Raw genomic sequence first — 11,025 nt, forward strand, 5'->3', positions numbered from 1 at the left:
GTCCAGAGCCTGGGCCCCACAAGGGGAAAGGCCACAACAGTGAGAGGCCCGTGTACTGCAAAAAAAAAAAAAAAAAAAAAAAAACCATATAAAAACTTAATCTCTAGCACAAACCAACAAGCAGCAAGTAATTATAAGCTGTTTGTCATACCAACATTCCCTGATTGGAGTATCCCATAACCTCTAGAAACATATAAAATAATTTCTTTCCTCAATGTGGTACAAGGTATGTTTGTAATAAACCCAGACATCTTTAGTTTTTCCTTTCCTAAGAAGAATAAAGTGATTAACTTTAGACCTGCTTAGCAATTAATGTTTCAGCATTTTATCTCATTTGAAACAAACTGGACATTCAATAAATTCCCATCATTTAACTTAACTTAGCAAAACTCAAGTTACCAAAAATCTAGAGAAACTATTTTAGACAGACATACCCAAGATATAATTATTTCTAAAAGAGTTCACCTGAAAACTCCTATCTCATTTACCTTCATTTTATAACTTATGAAAATATTATCCTACCACGTTAATTTGTTGCTGTTGTTGCTGTTGACAAAGTCTGTAACAGAAATAACATGAATGCAGGGCTTCCCTGGTGGCACAGTGGTTAAGAATCCACCTGCCAATGCAGAGGACACGGGTTCAAGTCCTGGTCCGGGAAGATCCCACATGCCGTGGAGCAACTCAGCCCGTGCGCCACAACTACTGAGCCTGCACTCTAGAGCCCACGAGCCACAACTACTAAGCCTGTGCTCTAGAGCCCACGAGCCACAACTACCAAACACCGTGCGCCTAGAGCCCGTGCTCCACAACAAGAGAAGCCACCACAATGAGAAGCCCGTACACCACCAAGAAGAGTAGCCCCCACTCACTGCAACTAGAGAAGGCCCACACACAGCAACGAAGACCCAACACAGCCAAAAAAAAAAAAAAGACATGAATGTATTGACCTTTAGTAAACCTAGGTACAGTACAGTAAGACATGTCTATATTAATTAAGTCAGTGAGCTTAAGCTAGCTTTAATACCAGATGTTATACTATATATAAAATAGATAACCAACAAGGACCTACTGTATGGCACAGAGAACTATACTCAATATTTTCTTTTCCTTTATAGGAAAAGAATCTGAAAAAGAAAAAAAGTATATATATAAAACTGAACCACTTTGCTGTACACCTGACACTAATACATTGTAAATCAACTATATGTCAATAAAAACATATTTTTAAAAATGAGACATTAATATTGAATATTTCTTAGATCACATAAACCTGAAATTCATTCTGACTTTGTTTTATATTTAGAAATATTTAGTTTGTAACACCTTACTTTTAAGTCAATTATATAGAGCTCTTTTTAAATTTTAATTTCGATAATATTTCTAGAGGTACATACTTCTCATAATAATGTCTCATAATAATGTACACACAGACACATAAACAGACAAAACTAGAGATCTCATAGCTTCACTTTAAAACTTAAGTTATTGGGAGGAACTGCGCAGAAGGGGAGAGGCAGCATGTGGAAAGGAGGGCCTCTGGAGTGTGGAGTTTGGCAGTTTGGGGCCCAATTATTGAAGACAGCCATGAAGCCACACACTCCTCTGGGTTCTCTGGATCTTCTGCCTCAGTTACAAGCACCTCCTCCATCAAATGTCTTCAAATTCCTGAGAAACTGGAGCTCACTAGTAAGACTACAGACAGCCCTACTCAGTCACCCTGGTGTTCAGAGTACCACAGACAACTACTAAAATCCCAGAGTTTTTTGAAGAAGATAGACCAACGCCTAATTTGGAAATAGAGAAGGAAATTGAATTAGATCATGAGGATGACTGCATTAAACAAGAATACCTGTTATGCGAAGACCATAAATTATTCTGGGTGACGCCAAGAAACTCTGCAAAGTTAACCATAATAAAGGTATCTTCTCAACCTGCCCCATGGGACTTTTCTATCAACTTCAATTTAAAGGAACGTTTAAATAAGGAGTGTGATAATTTGTGTAGCTGGTATCAGTACCAAGATGTCTGTATCGTTTGGCACCAACATATAAACTCCTTCACCCTTCAGGATCTTCTTCAATACAGTGAGTTTATTACCCATGAAATGACAGTGTTGATTATTTATAACCTCTTGACAATGGTGGAGAAACTACACAAAGCAGAAATAGTCCATGGTGACTTGAGTCCAAGGAGTCTGATTCTTAGAAACAGAATCCACGATCCCTATGATTGTAATAGGAACAATCAAGCTTTGAAGATAGTGGACTTTTCCTACAGTGTTGACCTTAGGGCACAGCTAGACGTTTTTAACCTCAGCGGCTTTCAGACTGTACAGATCCTGGAAGGACAAAAGATCCGGGCTAACTGTTCTTCTCCCTGTTTGGTATAGCAGATTTAGCACATTTACTACTGTTCAAGGAACACCTGCAGGTTTTCTGGGATGGGTCCCTCTGGAAACTTAGCCAAAATATTTCTGAGCTAAAAGGTGAACTGTGGAATAAATTCTTTGTGCGGATTCTGAATGCCAGGGATGAGTCCACAGTGTCTGTTCTGCGGGAACTTGCAGCAGAAATGAATAGGGTGTTTGACACCACATTCCAAAGTCACCTGAACAAAGCTTTATGGAAGGTAGGGAAGTTAATCAGTCCTGGGGCTTTCCTCTTCCAGCAAGATAAGCAGTCAAGTCTCTCGCAGATTCCTGCCTAAAACCAATGGTTGTACTGTGGAACACTGGACCTGTATATGCTATGATTTAATATAGGTAGACTACTAACACTTTTCTACTTTTTGGTAACTGGCATTTTCTACTCAACAAGGTACCTCCTCTTGGCCTTGTCTAACAAAGAACTGTTTTATTCTAAATGGATTCCATATTAATGGGTACCTTGTTGTCATTTTTTTAAACATTTTTATTGGAGTATAATTGCTCTACAATGGTGTGTTAGTTTCTGCTGTATAACAAAGTGAATCAGCTATACATACACATACATCCCCGTATCTCCTCCCTCTTGCGTCTCCCTCCCACTCTCCCTATCCCACCCTTCTAGGTGAACACAACCTTGTTGTCATTTAACGCATTTGTCTCAACTTTTCCCTGTGCTTTTCCCGTTTGTAATTTGTGACCTGTACCCTTAAGATCACTATGTATTTTGTAAAGAATAAAATAGTATTTGTTTAAAAACAAAAAACAAAACTTAGTTATTGGGACTTCCCTGGTCCAGTGGTTTAAGACTCCAAGCTTCCACTGCAAGGGACGTGGGTTTGATCCCTGGATGGGGAATTAAGATCCCACATACTGTGTGGGACAGCCCAAAAAAAAAAAAAAAACTTAGTTATGAGTCAGTTATTACAATATAAACTTACTAGTTTATAAATAACAGTTGGAATGGATTAAATTTGCTTGCTCAGATGACTAAGCCTTTACTATTTATGGAAAAGACTTAAGATTTGTATTTGTCCTTGATAAACCTTAAGGAGGCTATGAATTAGATTTTGGCTGAGGGAGACTTTCCAGCTGTTTGAGTTTAAAAAGGCCACTTTTTCCTTTTTTTCTTCCTTAGTTTCAGGTTCTTTCTGATTGAGTTAATTAGGCTCAGTCTCAGGTTTCTGTGGGCTGTATTTACATTTCGGTTGTCAAGATTTGCAAGACAGAGACTCCCCGGTTGGTCCACTGGGCACCAAGGAATTCAGGTGCTTTTGTCAATCTTTAAATTGATTAATTGGCCTGTTGCCCCAAGTAATTGTTGGTCAAGTATCTCAGTGTAATTTTTTCCAGCCCTTTAAATATATTTTTTTAAACTGAGGTAATAAATAGAGCAGACTTGTTTGGGGCCCTTTAATGTTGGGAACCAATAGTGGGTCCCTTTGGCCCATCCAACCTTAGGTAGTTTTGTATCAAACCTTTAATTTAATCCCATTAACGTCTGTTTTATTTATTCCATTTTTAAGTAACCACCTTAAAATTTCCAACTTGTTGGGAAAAAGTCCCTAGACTTTCCCTTCACTTTTTTCTTGTTTTCCTGTCAACCTAATTAAAATTAATTATTCTGTTTTTATTGTTATCCATAAGACCCATTGAGGGGAAGCAGAGACCACAATAAGGCTTCCCAAACCATTTTTTGGGGGGTGGGGGGTTGTTTTAAACTAAGGGAGTTCTTGGGTTAACCATTATATATCTTTTTCCCACCTTTTTTTTTCTCTCATAGGTACTAATAAAACAGCTAGTTATAATGAGAGCTCCCTAAAACTTTACCAATTCAGAGTTTTCCCAATTTAAAGGCTCCATCATCTGGCCATTAATGAGATGTATCTTAATACTGACTCAAACCAATAAGATGCAAGAGGCATTCCCCACAAGAGAGTGTGAAGGCTGCTGCCTAAACAAGATCCAGAAAGTTTATTCCCAAAAATAGTCTAAGAAAGTAAAGGCCTTTCTTGTACAGGCTGACACAATGAAGGTTAAGATGGCAAAAAATCCCCGAGAGTTGGTACAGCCAGACAAAAGACTGCTCAGAGTCCCAGTCTATTTGATTGGCTGCCAAATGTACACCAAATGTGCATCTTTTGGATGGCAGAGACCAAGTTCTCAAAAGCCATACACGCAAAAGGCTGGAAGATCAGGTAGAACATTTACATCTCAAATACACAGGAAGAGAAATGAAACTTCCCCCAGAAGTTTTATTTGTTTTTGTTTTTTTAAGGTCAGAATTTTGAAAAGATGTTTTTATCAAGCCGGCTTTTTCTAACTTAACTGCGTATTCAATAAATGAGCCCAATCTGAGTCATTTTCAGGGTGAGATTTCCTTTGACTCCCAATTAAGTAGGTACTTGCAAGTATGAGCTCAGTACATTCATGAATCTGGCTGGAGTGTTAATCGGAGGTTGGTTTTCTGATGCCCTTCGTTTTTGTTTGAGAGAATCTATTTCCCGTTTTAAAGTTGAATTCGTCGGGGATAAAATTTACTAGTGCACTTTTATCCTGACAAATTCTTATTAAGGTAGCCAATTTGAGGAAAACATCTTATCTAAACATTCAGCCCAGACTGCTCAGTACTTTTTTTTTTCCTTTGGCCGCGCGGTGTGGCATCTTACTTCCCTGACCAGGGATGGAACCCGTGCCCCCTGCAGCGGAAGCGCAGAGGCTTAACCATTGGACCACCAGGGAAGTCCCCAAATATCTTTTCAACTGAGCATATCCAAGTGTCTTTCAACCAGGTTCCCACAGTATCTTTCAGCTGGGGGCCATTTTCTTCCAGTGTCTTTCAACTGGGCTCCCCTAGTATCTTTCAACTAGGGAGGTCACTCCCCGATGTCTTTAAACTGGGGAGCCAGGCATCTGTTAGACACTGCCAAATAAAACTCAGGATAATCAACCAATAATCAGGAGATCCAAGAACCAGGAGAGACTCACCCAAGTTCGTATGAACTCTCCAAGGAGGCGGATGGGCACAAGAGGTCTCTGCCAGTACCAAGGGTCCGGTTCCTCGTAGAGTTCAGGCAAAGAGGAGAAGTCTGCTCTGGTTCCCTCCATGGTCACCAAAACTGTGGAGTGAAAAAAAAAAAAAAAAAGCAAAACCTCAAAGTTGAGAATTGTTTTATTTGGCAGACTTTCTGAGGACGCAAGCCCAGGAGGCAGCAGCTCTGAGGGACTGCTCTAAAGGATAGATAGCAGTTCTGCGACAAAATCAGGTAGTCAGAACATCAAAAGATTACTGTTAATTAAAGAAAACCCGACATCTCACGTTAATGAATTGAGCTTTTTTCTGTGAACAGGTAGATGCAAGAGTCTGGGCTCACTGACACCTTGCCTTTGATATGCGCCTTGGCTATCCAAGGCCAGTATCCTGTTCTTTCCCATCTTGAGCCCCCTCAGGGTGCGCCGTTGGTAGTGTCTGCAGTGGCCGAGGGCTTGGCAGCCGGCGGCCCATCTGTCTCCATCCTCGGTTCCCTAGGGCTCGCCGACGGGGCCGCAGTACTGGCTGATGGCTAGATGGCTGCAGCGTCCTTTGCAGATAGGGCAGCAACATTTTTCATTCACAGCTGCAAAGGACCTCAAGCCTCAGGAACCCACTATGTGCCATCTAGGAAGGCGCTGTCGCAGTCTCCCCGGAGCCAGGTTCTTCCAGGAGGGTCCTCTGCCCATTGGGAGGGTCGTCGGGCCTGTGGCCCCGGGTCTGGAAGGGCGGCGCGGGGGCGTCGGCGGAGCTCGAGGCCTCCCAGGGCTTGGGCCTCCGCGGGAGCCGGGACGCCGTGGGTTCGCCGAGGGTCGCCACGACGTGGCGCCTCTCCAGGCCGGGGAGTCCCCGGCCCTGCTGGACCAGCTGCAGGAGCTGAGCCAGGGTCACCGAGGCCGAGGCTGAGTCCGCGGGTACAGGAGCCGCGCCAGTCGCGCTCTGACTGCCGGACGGCTCCATGGCTGGCGTGGAGCCTGAGCGCTTCCGGGAGGGATGGGTGCAACCACCGTCGAAGGAAGTGAAGGAGGGCGTAGACCGTACCAAGCGGCCCAGAGAGCGGGGAGCACTGGAAAACATGCTCCGCGCGGAAACGCTTCACCCACACATACACCACTTAACCCGCCCCAGAGCCTCCAACATAAAAAAAAAAAAAAAAGCAAAACCTCAAAGTTGAGAATTGTTTTATTTGGCAGACTTTCTGAGGACGCAAGCCCAGGAGGCAGCAGCTCTGAGGGACTGCTCTAAAGGATAGATAGCAGTTCTGCGACAAAATCAGGTAGTCAGAACATCAAAAGATTACTGTTAATTAAAGAAAACCCGACATCTCACGTTAATGAATTGAGCTTTTTTCTGTGAACAGGTAGATGCAAGAGTCTGGGCTCACTGACACCTTGCCTTTGATATGCGCCTTGGCTATCCAAGGCCAGTATCCTGTTCTTTCCCATCTTGAGCCCCCTCAGGGTGCGCCGTTGGTAGTGTCTGCAGTGGCCGAGGGCTTGGCAGCCGGCGGCCCATCTGTCTCCATCCTCGGTTCCCTAGGGCTCGCCGACGGGGCCGCAGTACTGGCTGATGGCTAGATGGCTGCAGCGTCCTTTGCAGATAGGGCAGCAACATTTTTCATTCACAGCTGCAAAGGACCTCAAGCCTCAGGAACCCACTATGTGCCATCTAGGAAGGCGCTGTCGCAGTCTCCCCGGAGCCAGGTTCTTCCAGGAGGGTCCTCTGCCCATTGGGAGGGTCGTCGGGCCTGTGGCCCCGGGTCTGGAAGGGCGGCGCGGGGGCGTCGGCGGAGCTCGAGGCCTCCCAGGGCTTGGGCCTCCGCGGGAGCCGGGACGCCGTGGGTTCGCCGAGGGTCGCCACGACGTGGCGCCTCTCCAGGCCGGGGAGTCCCCGGCCCTGCTGGACCAGCTGCAGGAGCTGAGCCAGGGTCACCGAGGCCGAGGCTGAGTCCGCGGGTACAGGAGCCGCGCCAGTCGCGCTCTGACTGCCGGACGGCTCCATGGCTGGCGTGGAGCCTGAGCGCTTCCGGGAGGGATGGGTGCAACCACCGTCGAAGGAAGTGAAGGAGGGCGTAGACCGTACCAAGCGGCCCAGAGAGCGGGGAGCACTGGAAAACATGCTCCGCGCGGAAACGCTTCACCCACACATACACCACTTAACCCGCCCCAGAGCCTCCAACATGGAATGCTTTAGAACACGGGAAGGTTTGCACAGAATGGAACGTGCCTGCCGACACGCCGATGCAGGCAAAAAGACCTGAGTTTGCACACTCGCCCGGGCACCGCGCACACACCTGCGTTCATGCATGCGCTGAGACTACTGCATAGACACGTGGTGGGGGGATGGCGGGGGAGATAACCTCCATGCCAGGCTCCAGAGCACCAGACAGAAAATAATAGAGGAGATGTCTCCAGTGGTCTCAGGAGAACTGGAACAAAGGACACCACTGCAGAGCCTCGCCACTCTCTCCCCATTTCCTGCCGTCAGGACTATTCCAGACTTTCCCAGAGGGAAGAAGAGAAGATGAAGGCGGGCCAGGAGTGCTACATTCCCTCCAGCTGCTTGGGAAGCCAATGCCAATAAAACCCAGGTTTCTAAGTTTATCGAAAGCTAGCCTGATCTGGCACCGGCCGCCTCAATCAAGTAAGCAAAGCGTAATTACTACTAATCGGACAAACTGGCATCATCTGCCTCCTGAAGTGATGCACTGCAGGGACACTACAGGTGCAGGGACACTGCATCTCCTCTGTAGTGTTCCTGCCAAAAGTGTTCACTCGGAATCTAAACTGGAGGAAATAAGCAGACAAACCAAAGTTAGAGACATTCTGCAAAATGACTGGCCTGGATGCTTTATAGATGTTGATACCATAAAAGACAAAGACAGAAAGAAAAAGACAAGATTGAGGAACTATGTCAGACTAAAGGAAATGTGAAAAATGCAAACTGTGATCCTGTATTGGAGCAAAATGAGGGGAAAATCAGTTACAAAGGACATTTTACCCTTGGGAAATTTTGCGTATACTCTGTATATTAGATGACAGTGTTACATCAATGTTAAATTAGGTGCAGTAACTGTGCTGTGGTTATGTGGGAGAATGACCTTGTTCATAGGAGATACATGCTGAAGTATTTATGGGTGAAATGTCATGAGAGAGAGAGAGAGCGAGCAAGCAAATGTGGCAAAATTGCTAAGAGCTGGTGAATCTAAATGGTTTGAAATTTCTCAAGATACTTCAAAAACAAATGTATGGTTACCAAAGGGTGGGGGGGAGGGATAAATTAGGAGTTTGGGATTAACATATACACACTACTATATATAAAATAATCAACAGGACCTACTGTATAGCACAGGGAACTATAGTCAATATTCTGTAATAACCTATATGGGAAAAGAATCTAAAAAAGAATGGATATATGCATATGTATAACTGAATCACTTAGCTGTACACCTGAAACTAACACAACATTGTAAATCAACTATACTCCAATATAAAAGAAAAATTAAAAATAACTTTAAAAAACTTGTCAAGATGAAAAGTTGGAAGGGGTGAGCTTGAGAAGCCAGTCTGGAGGAAACTGACCAAACTAAGTGTTGTATATAACAAAGAATTTGACTGGCCTTTGTCCCTGGTTCCTTATGGGGAGACTAAATCCTTGGAATTTCCCAAGCATTAGAAGTGATATTCATGGTGGGCCTTGATAATTTATGCCAAGGAGGTGACTCATGGTGGCCCCTAAATTGTTTCAGGACTGGGGCTGGCCTGTTATGGGAAGAGGGTTGGGGCTTTGAGCCATGGGGGAGTCCAGGAAGGGGGCCTGGAGATTGAGTTCAGCCTCCAGCCAATGATTTAATCACCCATGCCGGCATAATGAAACCCCTATAACAACTCTGGACACAAAGCTCAATGGAGCTTCCTGGTTGGTGAACTCATCAATGTGTCAGGAGGGTGATGTGCCATGGTTCCACGAGGAGATAACACAGAAGCCCTGCATGCTGGACCTTCTCAGACCTTGCCCTATGTGCCTCTTCATTTGGCTGGTCCTGCTGATTTGTATCTTCTCTCAAACTGTAATCCTAAGAATAGCACTTTCCTGAGGTGTGTGTTCTGTGAGTTGTTCTAGTGAATTATTGAAACTGAAGGGGTTGTGGGATCCCCCAAAGAAGTGCCTGTGGCCTGGGACCCCTCTGAACTTGCAGCTGGCACCTGAACTAAGAGCAGTCTTGTTGGGAATTGCGCTCTTGAACTTGTGGGATCTGCGCTAACTACGGGTGCTTAGCACTAGAGCTGAATGGCAGTACTCCATTTGGGGTTTTTAACCGAACACTGAACGAAGGAAGAACTCACCTTTCTCTCCGTAGCCTGCATCAGTTTCTGGACTCCCTCCTAAATCACCACATTCCCTTTCTCTCTCAGATGTCTTTGGCCCCAGTTCCACTCCCAACATCCTACCTGGGGGGCTCTGGCTTTCTGCTCCACCATTCCGACCAGCCAAGGGCAAGATGAAGACATCTTTATGAGATTAAGACCAACCTTGGGTGTCCTCCCAGGCTCAGTAAGGACCAAATTTCCTCAGAATTAGGGACAGTAATATGTATGTGTTTGGGAGGGCTTCCCTGGTGGCACAGTGGTTGAGAGTCCACCTGCCGATGCAGGGGACATGGGTTCGTGCCCCGGTCCGGGAAGATCCCACATGCCACGGAGTGGCTGGGCCCGTGAGCCATGGCCACTGAGCCTGCGCATCTGGAGCCTGTGCTCCGCAACGGGAGAGGCCACAACAGTGAGAGGCCCACGTACCACAAAAAACAACAACAACAACAAAAATATGTATGTTTTTGGGAAGTGGGGAGTTGTCTCAGTGTCATCTCTTTTCTTCCCTCGCATTCTTTCATCTCCTGAGCACAAGTCTGTAGTATGGACAGGACAAGTCTAGGAATCAGGGGTTGTCAGGAGGGACCTCACACATCACTGAGCATAACCCTCTTATATAGAGAGAGGTAAACCGAGCCTGTGAAAAGGAGTAACAGGGCTGGGGTGGGAACCTGAGCCCGCTGACTCATAACCCAGGCTGCCTCCCCTTGATGGGGCACAGAGGCCCCTGCCCCTGTGGGCAGCCATTCTGAGTCTGTGCCCTGCCACAGATGTGCATACAGAAGGCAAGGAGGCAAAAGAAGGAAAATAGAGTAAGCCCACAGGCAGGGGAAGACACTTCCCATCCAGGCCCGTCCACAGCCTTCATCAGCGAGGACCTCAGAAGCCAAGAGGTCACATCGGCAGGGGGTGGCAAGGCCAGATGTCAACCTCTAGGTGTAGAGACAGGCTCCAAACACCCCTGAGCTCATTTATAACCCATTAGACATCTTTCACCCATGATTTTCAACATTGCATCTCAACAGGAAACACCCTCCCCCCCCTCATTTATTGGAGCCCAATTCATCCTTCAAAGGCTTCTCAGTGGGCCCACCCCTCCCATCGTTGCCATCAGAATGAACCGATCCTTATTCTACGCTCCCACAGTCCCTTGCTCATCCACATACTCTTAGGCCATGAGTCCTACACATCTAGTATCC

The 11,025-nt window shown here is 45.9% G+C and overlaps 1 pseudogene; it reads left to right on the top strand.

Annotated features, from left to right (window-relative positions):
* The window catches only part of LOC103076724 (mitotic checkpoint serine/threonine-protein kinase BUB1 beta pseudogene), a 4,781-nt pseudogene extending 2,072 nt beyond the window's left edge, over nucleotides 1-2,709 (top strand).
* Nucleotides 2,710-11,025: the final 8,316 nt, after the last annotated feature.

This window comes from Lipotes vexillifer, unplaced genomic scaffold, assembly GCF_000442215.2.
Source record: "Lipotes vexillifer unplaced genomic scaffold, Lipotes_vexillifer_v1.1 scaffold4, whole genome shotgun sequence".
Classification (NCBI taxonomy): domain Eukaryota; kingdom Metazoa; phylum Chordata; class Mammalia; order Artiodactyla; family Lipotidae; genus Lipotes; species Lipotes vexillifer.